Raw genomic sequence first — 22,912 nt, 5'->3', positions numbered from 1 at the left:
GTCGTGTCCATCATGCACTGGATCCGTTGTGTTTTGGCAGACCGTTGTCACAAAAAAACATTCAATGTAACGTTTTTTGTACTTCGCGTCCGCCATTTCCAACCATGCATGCGTGGCCGTAACTCTGCCCCCTCCTCCCCAGGACATAGACTGGGCAGCGGATGCGTTGAAAAACTGTGGTTTAAGTACCCTTAACTGCCACCATTAAAAGGCGTATCGGCGGTCGTTAAGGGGTTAAACTTCTCCACAACAGTATCACAGACCTGCCTGTTGTGTTCCTTGGTCTTCATGATGTGTTCCTGGCCTTCAAACCAGGGATTCAAGCTTCAGGAGGCTAATTTGCATATTCCAGGTGCCTTCTGGGAGAAGCGAAGTCTTCCTAAGCTAGAAGATCGTTGGATACAGCCGGGACCAGCTGCTTCGAAAGCATCACCAAACCAGGGATTCAAGCTTCAGGAGGCTAATTTGCATATTCCAGGTGCCTTCTGGGAGAAGCGAAGTCTCCCTAAGCTAGAAGATCGTTGGGTACAGCCGGGACCAGCTGCTTCGAAAGCATCACCAAACCAGGGATTCAAGCTTCAGGAGGCTAATTTGCATATTCCAGGTGCCTTCTGGGAGAAGCGAAGTCTCCCTAAGCTAGAAGATCGTTGGGTACAGCCGGGACCAGCTGCTTCGAAAGCATCACCAAACCAGGGATTCAAGCTTCAGGAGGCTAATTTGCATATTCCAGGTGCCTTCTGGGAGAAGCGAAGTCTCCCTAAGCTAGAAGATCGTTGGGTACAGCCGGGACCAGCTGCTTCGAAAGCATCACCAAACCAGGGATTCAAGCTTCAGGAGGCTAATTTGCATATTCCAGGTGCCTTCTGGGAGAAGCGAAGTCTCCCTAAGCTAGAAGATCGTTGGGTACAGCCGGGACCAGCTGCTTCGAAAGCATCACCAAACCAGGGATTCAAGCTTCAGGAGGCTAATTTGCATATTCCAGGTGCCTTCTGGGAGAAGCGAAGTCTCCCTAAGCTAGAAGATCGTTGGGTACAGCCGGGACCAGCTGCTTCGAAAGCATCACCAAACCAGGGATTCAAGCTTCAGGAGGCTAATTTGCATATTCCAGGTGCCTTCTGGGAGAAGCGAAGTCTCCCTAAGCTAGAAGATCGTTGGGTACAGCCGGGACCAGCTGCTTCGAAAGCATCACCAAACCAGGGATTCAAGCTTCAGGAGGCTAATTTGCATATTCCAGGTGCCTTCTGGGAGAAGCGAAGTCTCCCTAAGCTAGAAGATCGTTGGGTACAGCCGGGACCAGCTGCTTCGAAAGCATCACCAAACCAGGGATTCAAGCTTCAGGAGGCTAATTTGCATATTCCAGGTGCCTTCTGGGAGAAGCGAAGTCTCCCTAAGCTAGAAGATCGTTGGGTACAGCCGGGACCAGCTGCTTCGAAAGCATCACCAAACCAGGGATTCAAGCTTCAGGAGGCTAATTTGCATATTCCAGGTGCCTTCTGGGAGAAGCGAAGTCTCCCTAAGCTAGAAGATCGTTGGATACAGCCGGGACCAGCTGCTTCGAAAGCATCACCAAACCAGGGATTCAAGCTTCAGGAGGCTAATTTGCATATTCCAGGTGCCTTCTGGGAGAAGCGAAGTCTCCCTAAGCTAGAAGATCGTTGGGTACAGCCGGGACCAGCTGCTTCGAAAGCATCACCAAACCAGGGATTCAAGCTTCAGGAGGCTAATTTGCATATTCCAGGTGCCTTCTGGGAGAAGCGAAGTCTCCCTAAGCTAGAAGATCGTTGGGTACAGCCGGGACCAGCTGCTTCGAAAGCATCACCAAACCAGGGATTCAAGCTTCAGGAGGCTAATTTGCATATTCCAGGTGCCTTCTGGGAGAAGCGAAGTCTCCCTAAGCTAGAAGATCGTTGGGTACAGCCGGGACCAGCTGCTTCGAAAGCATCACCAAACCAGGGATTCAAGCTTCAGGAGGCTAATTTGCATATTCCAGGTGCCTTCTGGGAGAAGCGAAGTCTCCCTAAGCTAGAAGATCGTTGGGTACAGCCGGGACCAGCTGCTTCGAAAGCATCACCAAACCAGGGATTCAAGCTTCAGGAGGCTAATTTGCATATTCCAGGTGCCTTCTGGGAGAAGCGAAGTCTCCCTAAGCTAGAAGATCGTTGGGTACAGCCGGGACCAGCTGCTTCGAAAGCATCACCAAACCAGGGATTCAAGCTTCAGGAGGCTAATTTGCATATTCCAGGTGCCTTCTGGGAGAAGCGAAGTCTCCCTAAGCTAGAAGATCGTTGGGTACAGCCGGGACCAGCTGCTTCGAAAGCATCACCAAACCAGGGATTCAAGCTTCAGGAGGCTAATTTGCATATTCCAGGTGCCTTCTGGGAGAAGCGAAGTCTCCCTAAGCTAGAAGATCGTTGGGTACAGCCGGGACCAGCTGCTTCGAAAGCATCACCAAACCAGGGATTCAAGCTTCAGGAGGCTAATTTGCATATTCCAGGTGCCTTCTGGGAGAAGCGAAGTCTCCCTAAGCTAGAAGATCGTTGGGTACAGCCGGGACCAGCTGCTTCGAAAGCATCACCAAACCAGGGATTCAAGCTTCAGGAGGCTAATTTGCATATTCCAGGTGCCTTCTGGGAGAAGCGAAGTCTCCCTAAGCTAGAAGATCGTTGGGTACAGCCGGGACCAGCTGCTTCGAAAGCATCACCAAACCAGGGATTCAAGCTTCAGGAGGCTAATTTGCATATTCCAGGTGCCTTCTGGGAGAAGCGAAGTCTCCCTAAGCTAGAAGATCGTTGGGTACAGCCGGGACCAGCTGCTTCGAAAGCATCACCAAACCAGGGATTCAAGCTTCAGGAGGCTAATTTGCATATTCCAGGTGCCTTCTGGGAGAAGCGAAGTCTCCCTAAGCTAGAAGATCGTTGGGTACAGCCGGGACCAGCTGCTTCGAAAGCATCACCAAACCAGGGATTCAAGCTTCAGGAGGCTAATTTGCATATTCCAGGTGCCTTCTGGGAGAAGCGAAGTCTCCCTAAGCTAGAAGATCGTTGGGTACAGCCGGGACCAGCTGCTTCGAAAGCATCACCAAACCAGGGATTCAAGCTTCAGGAGGCTAATTTGCATATTCCAGGTGCCTTCTGGGAGAAGCGAAGTCTCCCTAAGCTAGAAGATCGTTGGGTACAGCCGGGACCAGCTGCTTCGAAAGCATCACCAAACCAGGGATTCAAGCTTCAGGAGGCTAATTTGCATATTCCAGGTGCCTTCTGGGAGAAGCGAAGTCTCCCTAAGCTAGAAGATCGTTGGGTACAGCCGGGACCAGCTGCTTCGAAAGCATCACCAAACCAGGGATTCAAGCTTCAGGAGGCTAATTTGCATATTCCAGGTGCCTTCTGGGAGAAGCGAAGTCTCCCTAAGCTAGAAGATCGTTGGGTACAGCCGGGACCAGCTGCTTCGAAAGCATCACCAAACCAGGGATTCAAGCTTCAGGAGGCTAATTTGCATATTCCAGGTGCCTTCTGGGAGAAGCGAAGTCTCCCTAAGCTAGAAGATCGTTGGGTACAGCCGGGACCAGCTGCTTCGAAAGCATCACCAAACCAGGGATTCAAGCTTCAGGAGGCTAATTTGCATATTCCAGGTGCCTTCTGGGAGAAGCGAAGTCTCCCTAAGCTAGAAGATCGTTGGGTACAGCCGGGACCAGCTGCTTCGAAAGCATCACCAAACCAGGGATTCAAGCTTCAGGAGGCTAATTTGCATATTCCAGGTGCCTTCTGGGAGAAGCGAAGTCTCCCTAAGCTAGAAGATCGTTGGGTACAGCCGGGACCAGCTGCTTCGAAAGCATCACCAAACCAGGGATTCAAGCTTCAGGAGGCTAATTTGCATATTCCAGGTGCCTTCTGGGAGAAGCGAAGTCTCCCTAAGCTAGAAGATCGTTGGGTACAGCCGGGACCAGCTGCTTCGAAAGCATCACCAAACCAGGGATTCAAGCTTCAGGAGGCTAATTTGCATATTCCAGGTGCCTTCTGGGAGAAGCGAAGTCTCCCTAAGCTAGAAGATCGTTGGGTACAGCCGGGACCAGCTGCTTCGAAAGCATCACCAAACCAGGGATTCAAGCTTCAGGAGGCTAATTTGCATATTCCAGGTGCCTTCTGGGAGAAGCGAAGTCTCCCTAAGCTAGAAGATCGTTGGGTACAGCCGGGACCAGCTGCTTCGAAAGCATCACCAAACCAGGGATTCAAGCTTCAGGAGGCTAATTTGCATATTCCAGGTGCCTTCTGGGAGAAGCGAAGTCTCCCTAAGCTAGAAGATCGTTGGGTACAGCCGGGACCAGCTGCTTCGAAAGCATCACCAAACCAGGGATTCAAGCTTCAGGAGGCTAATTTGCATATTCCAGGTGCCTTCTGGGAGAAGCGAAGTCTCCCTAAGCTAGAAGATCGTTGGGTACAGCCGGGACCAGCTGCTTCGAAAGCATCACCAAACCAGGGATTCAAGCTTCAGGAGGCTAATTTGCATATTCCAGGTGCCTTCTGGGAGAAGCGAAGTCTCCCTAAGCTAGAAGATCGTTGGGTACAGCCGGGACCAGCTGCTTCGAAAGCATCACCAAACCAGGGATTCAAGCTTCAGGAGGCTAATTTGCATATTCCAGGTGCCTTCTGGGAGAAGCGAAGTCTCCCTAAGCTAGAAGATCGTTGGGTACAGCCGGGACCAGCTGCTTCGAAAGCATCACCAAACCAGGGATTCAAGCTTCAGGAGGCTAATTTGCATATTCCAGGTGCCTTCTGGGAGAAGCGAAGTCTCCCTAAGCTAGAAGATCGTTGGGTACAGCCGGGACCAGCTGCTTCGAAAGCATCACCAAACCAGGGATTCAAGCTTCAGGAGGCTAATTTGCATATTCCAGGTGCCTTCTGGGAGAAGCGAAGTCTCCCTAAGCTAGAAGATCGTTGGGTACAGCCGGGACCAGCTGCTTCGAAAGCATCACCAAACCAGGGATTCAAGCTTCAGGAGGCTAATTTGCATATTCCAGGTGCCTTCTGGGAGAAGCGAAGTCTCCCTAAGCTAGAAGATCGTTGGGTACAGCCGGGACCAGCTGCTTCGAAAGCATCACCAAACCAGGGATTCAAGCTTCAGGAGGCTAATTTGCATATTCCAGGTGCCTTCTGGGAGAAGCGAAGTCTCCCTAAGCTAGAAGATCGTTGGGTACAGCCGGGACCAGCTGCTTCGAAAGCATCACCAAACCGCGCGCCTTACGGCGCGCAAATTTTTGCCTGTAGGACATTATTGCAAGAGAGCTTGGCTGAGTAGATTACACAAGAAGGAAAACACACAGCAAGTCAGCAGGATCTAGGAGCAACATGGCAGATGTGACAACCTACATGGTGAGCTGCAGCATGTGCTACATGTTCACAGATCGACCAGAAGAAGAATCCAATTTCACCTGTCAGAAGTGTAGACTAGTGGCCCTTTTAGAAGAAAAGGTGCGGGGTCTGGAAGAAAGAATAGCAACTTTGAAACTCATCAAAGAGAATGAAGACTTTCTAGACAGAACAGAAGCATCTCTACTGGTCGCAGAAGGTGAAAAAAGTGTCAGAGAACCTCCAAAAGCAGATGAGTGGAAGCATGTGACCAAAAGAAGCAAGAAGACCATGGAGAAATCACCAACCACACAACTGAAGAACCGATATCAAATCTTTGTAGAGGATGAAGATGGCACACCTAAGAATGAAGCAATACCAGCAAGCAAAAAAGAAAAGGGCACACAGCAACAAGTGACAGCAAAAAGTACAGCCAAGAAGCAACGAAGAGTGGTGGTGGTGGGAGACTCACTACTGAGAGGCACAGAAGCAGCCATCTGCAGACCGGACATAACTGCAAGAGAAGTATGCTGCCTTCCAGGTGCGATGATCAAGGATGTGACCGATAGGATACCAAAGCTCTTCAGCTCCAAGGACGTCCACCCATTTCTTCTGATACATGTTGGCACCAATGACACGGCAAGGAAGGACCTACCGACAATCTGCAAGGACTTTGAAGAGTTGGGGAAGAAAGTAAAGGAACTGGATGCACAGGTAGTTTTTTCTTCTATCCTTCCAGTAGACGGGCATGGCACCAGGAGATGGAACAGGATCCTTGATGCAAACAACTGGCTAAGACGATGGTGCAGACAACAAGGATTTGGATTCCTGGACCACGGTGTGAATTACTGGTATGATGGACTCCTCGCCAGAGACGGACTACACCTCAACAAACCTGGGAAACACACATTCGCCAGAAGACTCGCTACACTCATCAGGAGGGCGTTAAACTAGAAGAAGAGGGGACGGGAAGAAAAACATTAGACTCGAACAAAGACGACCCAGGAAAACATACTCTGAAGGGAGGTAAGAACATTTCTAAAACAATCCACAGTGAGGAGATTGGAACAAAACAAAATCCTCTAAACTGCATGCTCGCAAACGCCAGAAGCCTGACAAACAAGATGGAAGAACTAGAAGCAGAAATATCTACAGGTAACTTTGACATAGTGGGAATAACCGAGACATGGTTAGATGAAAGCTATGACTGGGCAGTTAACTTACAGGGTTACAGTCTGTTTAGAAAGGATCGTAAAAATCGGAGAGGAGGAGGGGTTTGTCTCTATGTAAAGTCTTGTCTAAAGTCCACTTTAAGGGAGGATATTAGCGAAGGGAATGAGGATGTCGAGTCCATATGGGTTGAAATTCATGGAGGGAAAAATGGTAACAAAATTCTCATTGGGGTCTGTTACAAACCCCCAAATATAACAGAAAGCATGGAAAGTCTACTTCTAAAGCAGATAGATGAAGCTGCAACCCATAATGAGGTCCTGGTTATGGGGGACTTTAACTACCCGGATATTAACTGGGAAACAGAAACCTGTGAAACCCATAAAGGCAACAGGTTTCTGCTAATAACCAAGAAAAATTATCTTTCACAATTGGTGCAGAATCCAACCAGAGGAGCAGCACTTTTAGACCTAATACTATCTAATAGACCTGACAGAATAACAAATCTGCAGGTGGTCGGGCATTTAGGAAATAGCGACCACAATATTGTGCAGTTTCACCTGTCTTTCACTAGGGGGACTTGTCAGGGAGTCACAAAAACATTGAACTTTAGGAAGGCAAAGTTTGAACAGCTTAGAGATGCCCTTAATCTGGTAGACTGGGACAATATCCTCAGAAATAAGAATACAGATAATAAATGGGAAATGTTTAAGAACATCCTAAATAGGCAGTGTAAGCGGTTTATACCTTGTGGGAATAAAAGGACTAGAAATAGGAAAAACCCAATGTGGCTAAACAAAGAAGTAAGACAGGCAATTAACAGTAAAAAGAAAGCATTTGCACTACTAAAGCAGGATGGCACCATTGAAGCTCTAAAAAACTATAGGGAGAAAAATACTTTATCTAAAAAACTAATTAAAGCTGCCAAAAAGGAAACAGAGAAGCACATTGCTAAGGAGAGTAAAACTAATCCCAAACTGTTCTTCAACTATATCAATAGTAAAAGAATAAAAACTGAAAATGTAGGCCCCTTAAAAAATAGTGAGGAAAGAATGGTTGTAGATGACGAGGAAAAAGCTAACATATTAAACACCTTCTTCTCCACGGTATTCACGGTGGAAAATGAAATGCTAGGTGAAATCCCAAGAAACAATGAAAACCCTATATTAAGGGTCACCAATCTAACCCAAGAAGAGGTGCGAAACCGGCTAAATAAGATTAAAATAGATAAATCTCCGGGTCCGGATGGCATACACCCACGAGTACTAAGAGAACTAAGTAATGTAATAGATAAACCATTATTTCTTATTTTTAGTGACTCTATAGCGACAGGGTCTGTTCCGCAGGACTGGCGCATAGCAAATGTGGTGCCAATATTCAAAAAGGGCTCTAAAAGTGAACCTGGAAATTATAGGCCAGTAAGTCTAACCTCTATTGTTGGTAAAATATTTGAAGGGTTTCTGAGGGATGTTATTCTGGATTATCTCAATGAGAATAACTGTTTAACTCCATATCAGCATGGGTTTATGAGAAATCGCTCCTGTCAAACCAATCTAATCAGTTTTTATGACGAGGTAAGCTATAGGCTGGACCACGGTGAGTCATTGGACGTGGTATATCTCGATTTTTCCAAAGCGTTTGATACCGTGCCGCACAAGAGGTTGGTACACAAAATGAGAATGCTTGGTCTGGGGGAAAATGTGTGTAAATGGGTTAGTAACTGGCTTAGTGATAGAAAGCAGAGGGTGGTTATAAATGGTATAGTCTCTAACTGGGTCGCTGTGACCAGTGGGGTACCGCAGGGGTCAGTATTGGGACCTGTTCTCTTCAACATATTCATTAATGATCTGGTAGAAGGTTTACACAGTAAAATATCGATATTTGCAGATGATACAAAACTATGTAAAGCAGTTAATACAAGAGAAGATAGTATTCTGCTACAGATGGATCTGGATAAGTTGGAAACTTGGGCTGAAAGGTGGCAGATGAGGTTTAACAATGATAAATGTAAGGTTATACACATGGGAAGAGGGAATCAATATCACCATTACACACTGAACGGGAAACCACTGGGTAAATCTGACAGGGAGAAGGACTTGGGGATCCTAGTTAATGATAAACTTACCTGGAGCAGCCAGTGCCAGGCAGCAGCTGCCAAGGCAAACAGGATCATGGGGTGCATTAAAAGAGGTCTGGATACACATGATGAGAGCATTATACTGCCTCTGTACAAATCCCTAGTTAGACCGCACATGGAGTACTGTGTCCAGTTTTGGGCACCGGTGCTCAGGAAGGATATAATGGAACTAGAGAGAGTACAAAGGAGGGCAACAAAATTAATAAAGGGGATGGGAGAACTACAATACCCAGATAGATTAGCGAAATTAGGATTATTTAGTCTAGAAAAAAGACGACTGAGGGGCGATCTAATAACCATGTATAAGTATATAAGGGGACAATACAAATATCTCGCTGAGGATCTGTTTATACCAAGGAAGGTGACGGGCACAAGGGGGCATTCTTTGCGTCTGGAGGAGAGAAGGTTTTTCCACCAACATAGAAGAGGATTCTTTACTGTTAGGGCAGTGAGAATCTGGAATTGCTTGCCTGAGGAGGTGGTGATGGCGAACTCAGTCGAGGGGTTCAAGAGAGGCCTGGATGTCTTCCTGGAGCAGAACAATATTGTATCATACAATTATTAGGTTCTGTAGAAGGACGTAGATCTGGGTATTTATTATGATGGAATATAGGCTGAACTGGATAGACAAATGTCTTTTTTCGGCCTTACTAACTATGTTACTATGATGCTCTCTGTGCTTCAAACAGAACCCTGAGACTATCACAGAGTAGGTGAATTTATACGGAGACTTGATTATATATTTATCATCATTAGGCATTTAGGACAACATTGGATCATTCAGAGATCCACAATAAACTTCTGGAGTGAGTTTGCTGCACTGAAAGTAAAGGGGCCGAATAATATTGCACGCCCCACTGTTCAGTTTTTGAATTTCCACAAAAATTTTAAATAACCAATAAATTTAGTTCAAAAATTTACATTTGGTATCTTTATGTTTGAAGCATGATATGTGGGAAAAGGTTGAAAAGTTCCAGGGGGCCGAATACTTTTGCAAGGCACTGTATATGTATATTTATACTGTATTAACAATGTATAATTCATGTTGCTGCACCATGTATTTAATAGGGACAGTACAGTTTGGGTTATGACCACTAGATGGAGACATAGAGGTCGCTACTCTGTATATAGCACTGTAGGAGTTAACTGTAGGAGGGGTTAGATGGGAATAAGTCTGGATAGTCTTCCTGTATTAGGCAGTCGGGGATTCAGACCCCTTAGTGATCAGGTGGGCTACATGCCCGAGCTGCCAGATAACCCCATAACGTTCAAGCTGGTGCCCAGCCATCCAGGGTACACAGAGAAGAGTAAAGTGCAGCACTTCCTACAGTAGAGAAAGGAAGGAAGCAGTGGAAGACAAAGAGGTCACAGTAAAAGTGTACGGGCAGGTCGTTCCAGAATGTGGCGGATAGCTTCCTGGGTTGAATCTCTGATGTCAGGGGTGAAACTGGCAGAGAAGTGCATCACCATAGTGACGCTTTACAGGGAGGACACTGAGGGGCCATCTGAGATGCCCCGACCCACGGAAACACTTAGTGACGCAGGAAACAGTGTAGGGAAAGATGAAGTGATATGCTGTAACAACTGTGATGGAAATGCTAGAGATTACTTGGATGTGCTGTGTCCTGAAGTAAATAAATTTGTTCAGTTGAGAGTTGCCCTGGACTGTGTCTCTATTTAGTGGAATCAAGAAGCAACCGTTTGCCAGCACAGCAAAGGGGACACTGACAGCACAGTGAGTACTGAGCACAAGATGCAATATAAGAAACACCTTTTTCCTGTAGAGGGAGGCCAGGGTATCAGACACCCAAAAAGCTCAGCCAAGACTACAACTACTGGCCCACCTTTACAATTGGCATAGGTGGCAGGATGCCGACACCTTACAGTGTGGAGGAACTGCAAGAAGAGAGGAAGATTCAAGTAAAATAAAAAGAGATGCTGATGATGTGACAAATTTGACCCGAAAAGTGCGGGTTGAAAATGTGAGTAAAATACTGGATGTGACTGATGATCTGGACTTGTCAAAAACTATAATTGTGACTGACATTGTGAGTGATAAGATGGCGGCCATTAAGATGGAGGACTTTGGCGCCAAAAAGGACTGTAACGACACCCTTCGTGGCCGTGATGGCACAGGAATGGCGCCAACAGATTACTGCCAACAACTCCTGGCCCACCCCTGGTGGGTACAATGGAGAAGGAGAAGAACTCGCCCCTTGCAACAGGTATCCAGAAAATGGGTGGAGTGGCAGGAAGCGACCCCACCATGGGATGGGTGGGGCCCAGAAGAACAGCCCATGTGCAGCTGCGGCGGCCTAGGCCATATTGAAAGGAGACGGCGACAGACGAAGAGGAAAAGACCTGACCTGGAAGGCTAAGAGGAGTCGTTGACAAAGTCCGTACCAACCGGTTCCCTGTACCTGCAAAGGAGCGCTGCTGGTGGCTGCCAGAGCTGGAACATCGGGAGCCGCGACTTCACTAGAAGCCGGAACCTCTTCACCAGGAGCCATAACGACATCATCTGGAGCTGGGGACCAGTGGACTGGAAACAGCGACTGACTCGGAGGAGCCCGCGCCGGAAGTGAAGGCCGAGCCGGAGTGCGCCACTGTGTCCGTGGAAGGATCCAACGCTTGCGGGACGGCCGCGGCCAAGCTGATGGAGCTGTAGGCGGTGAGTGCAACTCAGTCCTTGTCCCCGGAAGGCTGGTCCATGCCCCATTCCCTCACCCCAGATGCCCGGTCTGTCACCCGGCCTCCCATCCCGAGTAGTGTGCCCCTGCATAGCGGACCCGCACCTCATGGCCTGTCCCCAGCCCAACAGATTCAGAAGGCCAGTACAAACGACCAATGTTTATGTCAAAGCTGCTTCTGCAAAATATTTCAGACCCCTGATAGAAGGGGATTGTGTCTCCCCCCCTATTATGCCCAGAGGAGACCCAGACCCAGAACCGGTGCAGTTGGCCCCTGTTCCCTGGCCCCTGCATGGTGAAGACCTACCCCTCTCCTGCCATCGTGGTGGGAGGATTCGACACCTGTGGCTGCAGGGTTGTCAACGGGCATGGAACCCTGATGAGAAAGCGACATGGGACGCGTGCCATTGAACTGTGTGTTTAAATCTGTGACTGAAATGTTGTGCTCATTGCACCATTGCTACATTAGCCAAATACGGGACTGTTGTGCATCCTCATAGGCAAAGAAGCCCTAATACGACCCAGGATGGGGGCAATGGGGCCGTTGCAGCCAGAAAGAAATAATACATTAATTTGTAAATACGCTTTGTTGCACCCATTGTGCCCCTTCTGCTAATGGCAGGGCTTATCTTTTGTGGACCTACGGGTCCATAAACTGATGGATCAGGTGTGACTGCAACAATGGACTGCGTTTTAAGGACCAGGCAGCCCGAACATGGAGCACGGGACCATGCTATCCACAAAGGGAGGGGGACGCCTCCCTTAAAGGGCCACTGTCACCCCCTCCAGCCGTTATAAACTAAAAGAGCCACCTTGTGCAGCAGTAGTGCTGCATAATGCATAACACACTGCGGGGCTGGGATTCCCAAGGTGGGTGACCACACTGGCCGCACAGGCGCAGTCTGCAATACTGCATGTGAGGTCAGACAGCCAGAGCTCAATGCGCCTGCACCAGCCAGTACTAAACAGCGCAGGCACCGGATTTCATGGGAAAACAGCACAGAGGGGGCGGCGCCCCTGAAGATTTGAGTGACGGCAGTGTGGCGTTTCCAGCAGGGGGGTTAAGACCTGCCTCCCTGTCTAAAGAAAGGTATTTTGGCGAAGTTATAAAATGCTTTATTCTGGGAATAAATGCGCCAAAAACTAAAAGAGCCACCTTGTTAGAATGCAGCATTACTGCTGCACAAGGTGGCTCTTTCAGTTTATAACGGCTGGAGGGGGTGACAGTGGCCCTTTAAGGACAAAGTGCCGAGAAGGTGCCCGTTTGAATGTGGGTAAATTAATGGACACCTCTTTAGGGACTCAGCCGAGTGTAAATATGTTAAAGTATGGACTGACGGTGCTTACGGATGGACTGTTCCTGTGCACCTGTGTGTATATATCGGCAGAAGTTAGTGCTCCCCCTAAAGGAAGGGGAATCATCCTTAAGATCCAACAAGGAGGGTCATTTATTGACTTGATTTAAAAAAAAAAACAAAAAAAAACAAGAAAATGAAGTGAACATTGACTTCACATGAGCTGCTACTGTATACATGTTCTCCTTGCGTGGAGTATTCATTGTAAAATAGTAAAGTTTAATAGTTTTATTATAAGCGTAGCATTGTCGGGGACTACAATGGTAAAAGGAAGAGAGGAATGGAAGGGGTTGAGAGCCTTACCCCTTTAAGTCCCCTTGCTGCTACTGTACAGGTATATATATATATATATATATATATATATATATACTGTATATATATATATGTATATTTATACTGTATTACCAATGTATATTTCATGTTGCTGCACCATGTATTTAAGAGGGACAGTCGGGTTTGGGTTATGACCACTAGATGGGTACATAGAGGTCGCTACTCTGTTTATAGCACTGTAGGAGTTAACTGTAGGAGGGGTTAGATGGGAATAAGTCAGGAAGGTCTTCCTGTATTAGGCAGTCGGGGGTCAGACCCCTTTGTGCTCGGGTGGGCTACATGCCCGAGCTGCCAGATAACCCCATAAGACACCCAAAAAGCTCAGCCACGACTACTGTGTGGTTCATTTATTAAGATACCTCGCACTCCGCCCCCCGCTTGAACAAGGTCGATTGTCCTAAATAAGGTGGGTGAGCCTTATGGGTGTACCCATCTAGTGGTCATAACCCAAACCCGACTGTCCCTATTAAATGTATTCGCGGGGATCTGATCGTTGCCATGGTGATTTGACGTCATCATGAGGACATCCGGGTCACCAGGCTCCATGCTGATAGCAAGGTCTAAGAAGCTTTGAGAGAGCAGAACTGACACATTGCAATGTATTATAACAGCAATCAGATTGCTGAAAAGTGAAAGTCCCATAAAGGGACTAAGTAACAAAGTTAAAATAAATTGGAAAAATATTTTTTTAAAATGGCAAAATAATTTTAAAAAATGCAAGTATATTGTACCCATAAATTTGTACTTTTATGTAAAAAAAAGTAAACATATCTAGTATCGCCACGTCTAGAACGACCCACCATACAAAACTATCTAGTTCAACCCTTCAGTGAACACCGTAAAAGAATAAATAAAAAACGGAGCAAAAAACTATGCTTTTTCATCAAACCGCGAAAGAAAAAGTGGAATAAAACGCGATCAAAAGGACAAATGTAAATAAAAATTGTGCTGCTGAAAATATCATCTTGTTCTGCAAAAAACAAGATGCCATTCAGCTCTATCAGTGGAAAGATAAAAAAGTTATAGCTTTCCGAGTACAGCATTGCAAAAGCAAATCTTTTTTCTACAAAATAGTTTTTGCTGTGTAAAAGCACCAAAATATACAAAAAATATAAATAAGGTATCGCTGTAATCGTACTGACCCGAAGATTAAAGCTGCCTTATCAATTTTACCACATGCAGAACAGCATAAAAAAAAAATAAATAAATTCCTGAATTGCTGGTTTCTGTTTATTCTGCCTCCCAAAAATTGGAATAGAAATAGATCAAACGAGGTTATGTGACTGAAAATGGTACCAATAAAAATGTCAACTTGTCCTACAAAAAACAATCCCTCACATTACTCTGTGGGCAGAAATATGGAAAAATTATAGCTCTCAAAATATAGGGATGCAAAAAGCAATAAAAAACATTTTTTAGTGTGTGACAGCAGTCAAACATAAAAAAGATGGCAGTAAGGCTCGGCGCACATTTATCCTGCTTTCTACGCTGAGAGCTTACACCAATGGTTTCTGTGTAAACCTCTGAAATATGTGATTCAGACGGAACCTGTGGCAGAAGATTCCTTATAATGAGGCAGATGGGGACACTGGACCCATTTGGCCTATGATCCAGCGGTGTCCATCGTTTTAGGTGTGCATAAAAGTGCAGTCCACCACAATTTTGTGCACCTCTGAAAAGGAGACCACTGAATAGAGGACAGACGGAGTCCAGAGCAACTCTGCTGCCTCATTTTAGTGAATAGATCCTGAAACCATCTGAATCACGCCATTTGGAGATTTAGATGGAAACCCCAAAGTGCGTGCTCAGTGTAGAGTGTCAGATAAATGTGATCCAAATGTTATGTAAAATGTTCTCAACAAAAGCTTCAAATCAATTCACACCAAAAAAAGTCCCCACACAGGTCCGTCCTCTGTTAATGGAAAGATAGGGGGCTTCCACAGTACTGGTAGCAGAAAGGTTGTGGGAAAGCAAAATGGCTCCTCACCCGCAAAAAGAAATTCAGCAAAATCTCTGTGTTCCCCAATCCAAATGCCCCCTATGTTCTGAGCCACACAGTGTACCTAAACCACATTTAGTGTCCACGTTTGGCATTTCTGTAGCGATGATAACCCTCCTAATTTATAGGTGCGAGGCTGCAGAAGCCCTAAAACGTACTTGTGACTACAACTTACTGCGCACTACAATGGCAGTTTGACATTTTCTCTTAGCAAAATCCAATGCTGTATACTGTACTTCTGGAAAACACCCAGTAGAACCATCTCAAGGAGGATCACAAGGAAATGGACAGCATGTGACTTAATATGAGTGTCTGAGCAAAGGGTCTAAATACTTATGATCATGTGATATTTCAGTTTTTCTTTATTAATAAATTTGCAAAACTTACTACATTTCTGTTTTTTTTCCAGTCAAGATGGGATGCAGAGTGTACATTAACCCCTTCATGACCGGGGGATTTTTCGTTTTTCCGTGTTCGTTTTTCGCTCCCCTCCTTCCCAGAGCCATAACTTTTTTATTTTTCCGTCAATTTGGCCATGTGAGGGCTTATTTTTTGCGGGACGAGTTGTACTTTTGAACGACATCATTGGTTTTAGCATGTCGTGTACTAGAAAACGGGAAAAAAATTCCAAGTGCGGTGAAATTGCAAAAAAAGTGCAATCCCACATTGGTTTTTTGGTTGGCTTTTTTGCTAGGTTCACTAAATGCTAAAAATGACCTGCCATTATGATTCTCCAGGTCATTACGAGTTCATAGACACCAAACATGACTAGGTTATTTTTTATCTAAGTGGTGAAAAAAAATTCCAAACTTTGCTAAAAAAAAAAAAAAAAAATTGCGCCATTTTCCGATACTCGTAGCGTCTCCATTTTTCATCATCTGGGGTCGGTTGAGGGCTTATTTTTTGCGTGCCGAGATGACGTTTTTAATGATAGCATTTCGGTGCAGATACGTTCTTTTGATCGCCCGTTATTGCATTTTAATGCAATGTCGCGGCGACCAAAAAAACGTAATTCTGGCGTTTCGAGTTTTTTTCCCGCTACGCTGTTTAGCGATCAGGTTAATACTTTTTTTTATTTGATAGATCAGGCGATTCTGAGCGCGGCGATACCAAATATGCGTAGATTTGATATTTTTTTTATTGATTTATTTTGATTGGGGCGAAAGGGGGGTGATTTAAACTTTTATGTTTTTTTTATTTTTTTCACATTTTTTTAAACTTTTTTTTTTAACTTTTGCCATGCTTCAATAGCCTCCATGAGAGGCTAGAAGCAGGCACAACCCGATCGGCTCTGCTACATAGCAGCGATCTGCACGTGAATTGCACGTGTGCTGTGAGCGCCGACCTCAGGGTGGCGCTCACAGCGACGGGCAATCAGTAACCATAGAGGTCTCAAGGACCTCTATGGTTACAATATACAAGCATCGCCGACCCCCGATCATGTGACGGGGGTCGGCGATGACGTCATTTCCGGCCGCCCGGCCGGAAGCGGTAGTTAAATGCCGCTGTCTGCGTTTGACAGCGGCATTTAACTAGTTAATAGGTGCGGGCAGATCGCGATTCTGCCCGCGCCTATTACGGGCACATGTCAGCTGTTCAAAACAGCTGACATGTCCCGGCTTTGGTGCGGGCTCACCGCGGAGCCCTGCATCAAAGCAGGGGAGCCGGCATCGGACGGTATAGTACGTCCGATGCCGGTAAGGGGTTAATGTGAAAAAAAAATGAACTTTTTTGAATTTACCAAATGGCTGCAATGAAACAAAGAGTGAAAAATGTAAAGGGGTCTGAATACTTTCCATACCCACTGTCTATTGTCCTTATTCTGACTCCATAACTAGGCGACGAGTATGGGGCTCTTGAGACAGAGTTTCTATGAATGTCTGTTTGTATCAGTACTCACAATTTCATCAGATAACTTTAACTTGACTACAGAGGCATGTATGAAGATTCCATATAAAGGATTATTTTCAAGCTGAACTCTTGCAAATGTGCACAATTACAGAAAGTAAAAAAAGACTATTCTGAACCAGAGTTGTACAGAGATGATCATTCAACATGGCTGACATACACTATCTGGGCAAGAATGAGGGAGGGGTTACTGACATGAGAGCAGAGGAGACAGGGAGACAGGACAAACTTCTAAAAGGCAAACCATATTGCATAGCAGGAAAACAGAAATAAGACATTACAACACTGTATGATTCCCATGTCTTGGGACGTGACAGTCCTGGAATACAATGGGTGGCAATGGCACCACAGGATAATTGCAATGAGGCTACCTGCAGTGACTGTGTACAGTTTGCAGGTATTGCTATCATGTTACTCTAGTTTATTTGATTGTTCCCTGTTGTTGCAGCTTTTATGTTTGTTTATATCATCAATGTTTCTTTGAAAAGAAAAGGCCGGAGCGAGCCGTACCCCTCCCCCCACGGCGTAGGCGGAGGCCTACATGACAATGGGTGGGAGAGGGGTAGTAACTATGCTAATTAGGAGGGGGAAGGATGTTAGCTGGAGGGTATATGTGGGGATTTGGGGGAGGAATCTAGCACTTCCCGCTCTTCAGGATCGTGAGCAGACATACCTGTCATGTCTGGCGTTGACACGATCCTTGAGGGCCTCAGGGCGGTGGCAGCTTCACACCCCCCGGATGGCTGGAAGCGCAAGTGGCCCACATCATGTCCGCAGGAGCAGGGCCGTCTGTCGCTGCAGCGCCGCTGGAGCGGCGATCTTGGAGGACGCGGCCCCCCGAGCGCCTGTCACCGGACTCCGTTCCTCGAGCCCCCCGCAGGCGCAAGAGCCCATCCCGGGACCCTCCAGGCCGGGCGCCGGTAAGATCAGAGGCTAGTCAGCCCCGGCCTGGGAGGAATCCAACTGCCAGACGGGGCTCAGCGGAGGTCGCAAGGCCTACACCTCGTAGCGCAGCGGAGGCGGAGCCTCGGCGCGCCGGTCAGCGCCTGGGGCCTGTGGGAGCGGGAGGCCGCAGCGGTGAGGCTCCTGCCACACGGTCTGCCTCGGCCGCATCTGTGAGCGCGGTGACTGCGACGGGCGATGTCAGGGCAGGCGGCCCGAGGCTGGACGGAGCCGGGCTGGCCCTACCTTCTGCGGCAGGGAGCTCTCCTGCATCAGGTCGGCAGGACGGTACGATTCCATCGGCGGCTGGTGCTGGGGCAGACATGAGCTGGTGCGCTGCAGGCCCATCCACGCAGGCACCTTTCTCCTCGGGGATGCAGAGTCCAGGCCCCCCACCTTCCGTGCCTGTGACGGTACAGGGCACGCAGGCCGGCTTCCTGGGGCTCCGTCAGCGGCTGGATTTGGGCAGGTCTGTCGGGGACGCTGCGAGTCAGGGACATCTCGATGCCAGCACTTCGGCTTGAGGGACCACAGATCCCTTGCAGCCCGGTGAGTATATGTCCGTGTCAGGTCTTTGTACTCCAAAATTGTCATCACCTGCTTTTACGAGTAGTCAGGGGGTTGGCAGTGTTGAGAGGGTAGCGGGTGATGCGGGTTCAGCGGGGGTCCGTGAGCTTTTAGGTAATGTGCAGGATTTGTTATCCAGGCTGGAGCAGGGTATGTCTGCTCAGAGACATTTAGGTGCTTGGTTGAGCCCGCAGCTGGGGCCTATTGGGTCAGTGGTGGCGCCAGTGGTGGCGCCTGCACCGATATCGGTCTCAGTGCAGACGGAGAAGGAGAAAGAGTGTAGGGTGCATTTGGATGATAGGGCTCATGGCGAGGTTTATGTGTGTTTTGAAGGTCCTTTAGGGGCGCATCTTAAAAAAGAAGTTAGGGAAAAGATAGCGAAGGATGAATATGTTGAAATTTTTTCGCTGCTCCCGTTGGAGAAATTCAATCTGAATAAGAAGAAGAAGGAGGAGGGGAAAAAGGAGGATGAGGAAAAGCAGCGGTGGCGCTTGATTCCTCAGACGTTTGCTAACTGGCTGCAGGCTTTTGCCATTTTGGCCAGTGTGATTGGAGAGAAGGTGCCCGAGAACTGCTCGGGTTTGTTCTGTTACATGGATTCCATTAGTGAGGCTCACAGGGTTTATGGTGGTCAGGCGTGGCTAAGGTATGATGAGCAGTTCAGGCAGAGGAAAGCGGTTCGGCCGGCCATTAGATGGGATCAAAAAGACATTGGTCTATGGTTGCGAGTGATGGCGCAGTACAAGTTCGGCCATCCCTTTCACGGAGGGGCCGGGGGTTCCGGCCAGGGTTTTCAGTCCGGTACCGCAGGGTCCTCTAGTTCCACTGGTCAAGCAGGGGGACAAAAATTGGGTGTTTGTTGGCAGTTTAACAAAGGTCAGTGTAGATTCGGAGTCAACTGCAAGTTTAAGCACTTGTGTTCCCATTCTAGCGGCTCCACCCATGGGGCGGCAAAATGCTTTAAAAAGGGTAGAGCGAAGCCAGGAAGCGGTAATACCCATGGGGGGTGACACCGGTGAAGTGGGAAAAGATGGTCCCTTATCTAAGTAGATATCCAGATAGGGATAAAGCGGCTTTGCTGTTGTCTGGTTTTCAAGGGGGTTTTGTAATCCCGGCCCCTTCGTTTGCTGTTCCTTGTTTTAGGAAGAATTTGCGGTCGGCTTTGTTACACGCCGATGTGGTTTCCGAAAAGTTACGGAAGGAGGTTGCGTTGGGTCGGATGGTGGGCCCGTTTGAGTCCCTCCTTTGGAGGATTTGGTGGTTTCCCCTTTGGGGGTTGTGCCTGAGAAAGAGGAAGGGAAATTTCGTTTGATTCAGCATCTGTCTTATCCTAGAGGTATGTCTGTTAACGATGGGATTGACCCTGGGCTTTGCTCGGTGGTTTATGCGTCTTTTGACACAGCGGTGGAATGGGTTCAAAAATCCGGAAAAGGGGCTCTACTAGCTAAGACAGATATAGAATCGGCTTTTTCGTTTGTTGCCAGTTCATCCAGATAGCGTTTGGTTGCTGGGCTGTTTTTGGGAGGATCGTTTCTTTGTTGATAGGTGTTTGCCCATGGGGTGTTCGCTATCTTGCGCGTTGTTTGAGGCGTTTAGTTCCTTTTTGGAGTGGGTGGTTCGAGATGTTTCGGGTTGCGATTCTGTCATTCATTAGCTGGATGACTTTTTGTGCGTCGGCCTGGCTGGCGCATCGTTTTGGAGTCCCTTTGGCTCCGGGCAAAACGGAGGGCCAGAGCACGTGTTTATGTTTTCTCGGTATCGTAATCGATACCATTCAGTGGGAATTTAGGTTGCCCATCGAGAAAGTGGTGGGTTTGCGCAAAGAGGTGCTGCGGGCTTGTCGTTTGAGGAAGTTGTCATTAAGGGAGTTGCAATCTCTCCTTGGAAAACTTAATTTTGCTTGTCAAATTATGCCCATGGGCAGAGTTTTTTCTAGGAGATTGGCCATGGCTACGGCAGGAGTTTGTGCTCCTCATCACTTTGTACGGTTGTCAGCGGACCATAAAGAGGATTTGGCGGCGTGGAGTAGGTTCTTACAGAGTTATAATGGCCGGTCGTTGTTCCTTGAGGGAGTGGTTGATAATGAGTTGTTGGATTTGTTTACGGACGCAGCCGGGGGGTCAGGTTTCGGTGCGTATTTTCGAGGGCAATGGAGCGCAGCAACGTGGCCTGCATCTTGGATTTCTTCTGGCCTGGTTCGGAATATCGCACTCTTGGAAATTTTTCCCATTTTGGAGGCGGTGCATTTGTGGCAGCAGGTTTTTTGGAACAGGCGGGTTCGGTTTTACTGCGACAACATGGGGGTGGTTTGTGCGATAAACAATCTGTCGGCTTCGTCGCCCCCGGTTGTGCGGGTGCTGAGACAGCTGGTCTTATCATGTTTGAAGTTGAACGCGCAAGTAACTGCGACGCATGTTCCTGGTGCTCATAATTCCATTGCTGACTCTCTCGCATTCACAGTTCGATTGTTTTCGATTCCTGGCTCCAGATGCGGTGGTCGTTGGGTTGGAATGCCCTGCAAAACTTTGGCTTGTGGTGTCCGAGATGCAGAGGCGTTGATCAAGTCGTCGTTGGCTCCCAGAATGTGGGAGGCTTACCAAGCTACTTGGCTGGATTGGGTGGAATTGTTGCGGGGTGCTGGGTGTGGGTCGAGTGAGCAGGAGCAGGCTGGGGTGTTGTTGTCTTGGTTGAGTTGGGGAGCTTCAGCAGGTTGGTCTTCCACCAAAGTGTCACAAGTCATGTCAGCCTTGGCTTTCGGCTTTAAATTGCGTGGTCAAACGGATTTAACTAAGATCTTTCTGGTGAAGCAAGCGGTAAAGGGTTTTTGGCGGCGGCCGCGGCGCATGGATGCTAGACGTCCTGTGTGTTTCAGCTTGTTGGAAAGGTTGGCGGGGTTTTGCCTTCGGTGTGTGTGTCGGTTTTTGAATTGTGTTTATTTCGTTTAGCTTTTTCTTTAGCCTTTTTTGGGGCATTGTGGGTTGGTGAGTTGGTTTCACCTAGCAAAAAAGTTATGGGGGGTTTGTTGGCTCGCGATGTGTTTTTATCGGCGGCAGGGCCGGCGTCAGCACCCGGCATACCCGGGCAAGTGCCGGGGCCCTGGCGAGACAGGGGGGCCCATTCAGGGCCGGCGTTAGGGGCAGGCAGCTGCCTAGGGCCCCCGCTCCCCCAGGGGCTGTTCTATATACCACGTGGGCCGTGTTATATACTCTGTGGCTTTGCTATATACTATATGGGCTGTTATATGCTACGTGGGCTGTGCTATACAATACATGGCTGTTCTATATACCACATGGGCCGTGTTATATACTATGTGGCTGTGCTATATACTGTATGGGCTGTTATATGCTACGTGGGCTGTGCTATATAATATATGGCTGTTCTATATACCACGTGGGCCGTGTTATATACTATGTGGCTGTGCTATATACTATATGGGCTGGTATATGCAACGTGGGCTGTGCTATATAATACAAGGCTGTTCTATATACTACGTGGGCCGTGTTATATACTATGTGGCTGTGCTTGCTATATACTACATGGGCTGTTATATGCTATGTGGGCTGTGCTATATACTACATATACTACATGGCTGTTCTATATACTACGTGGGCCGTGTTATATACTATGTGGCTGTGCTATATACTATATGGGCTGTTATATGCTACGTGGGCTGTGCTATATACTACATGGCTGTTCTATATACTACATGGGCCGTGTTATATACTCCGTGGGCTGTTGTATGCTACGTGGGCTGTTCTATATACTACGTGGGCCGTGTTATATACTACGTGGGCTGTTTTATATAATATGTGGCTGTGCTATATACTATATGGGCTGTTATATGCTACGTGGGCTGTGCTATATACTTCGTGGCTGTGTTATATGCTACGTGGGCTGTTATATGCTACATGGCTGTGTTATATACTACATGGCTGTGATATATGCGATCATGAATCGTGGTTCTATATACTACATGGCTGTTCTATATACTACGTGGGCCATGTTATATACTACGTGGGCTGTTATATGCTATGTGGGCTGTTCTATATACTACGTGGGCTGTGTTATATACTATGTGGCTGTGCTTGCTATATACTATATGGGCTGTTATATGCTATGTGGGCTGTGGTATATACTACATATACTACATGGCTGTTCTATATACTACGTGGGCCGTGTTATGTACTATGTGGCTGTGCTACAGTGGGGCAAAAAAGTATTTAGTCAGTCAGCAATAGTGCAAGTTCCACCACTTAAAAAGATGAGAGGCGTCTGTAATTTACATCATAGGTAGACCTCAACTATGGGAGACAAACTGAGAAAAAAAAATCCAGAAAATCACATTGTCTGTTTTTTTATCATTTTATTTGCATATTATGGTGGAAAATAAGTATTTGGTCAGAAACAAACAATCAAGATTTCTGGCTCTCACAGACCTGTAACAACTTCTTTAAGAGTCTCCTCTTTCC

This window comes from Ranitomeya imitator, chromosome 2 (assembly GCF_032444005.1).
Source record: "Ranitomeya imitator isolate aRanImi1 chromosome 2, aRanImi1.pri, whole genome shotgun sequence".
NCBI classification, from domain to species: Eukaryota; Metazoa; Chordata; class Amphibia; order Anura; family Dendrobatidae; genus Ranitomeya; species Ranitomeya imitator.
This window is presented reverse-complemented; position numbering follows the sequence as displayed.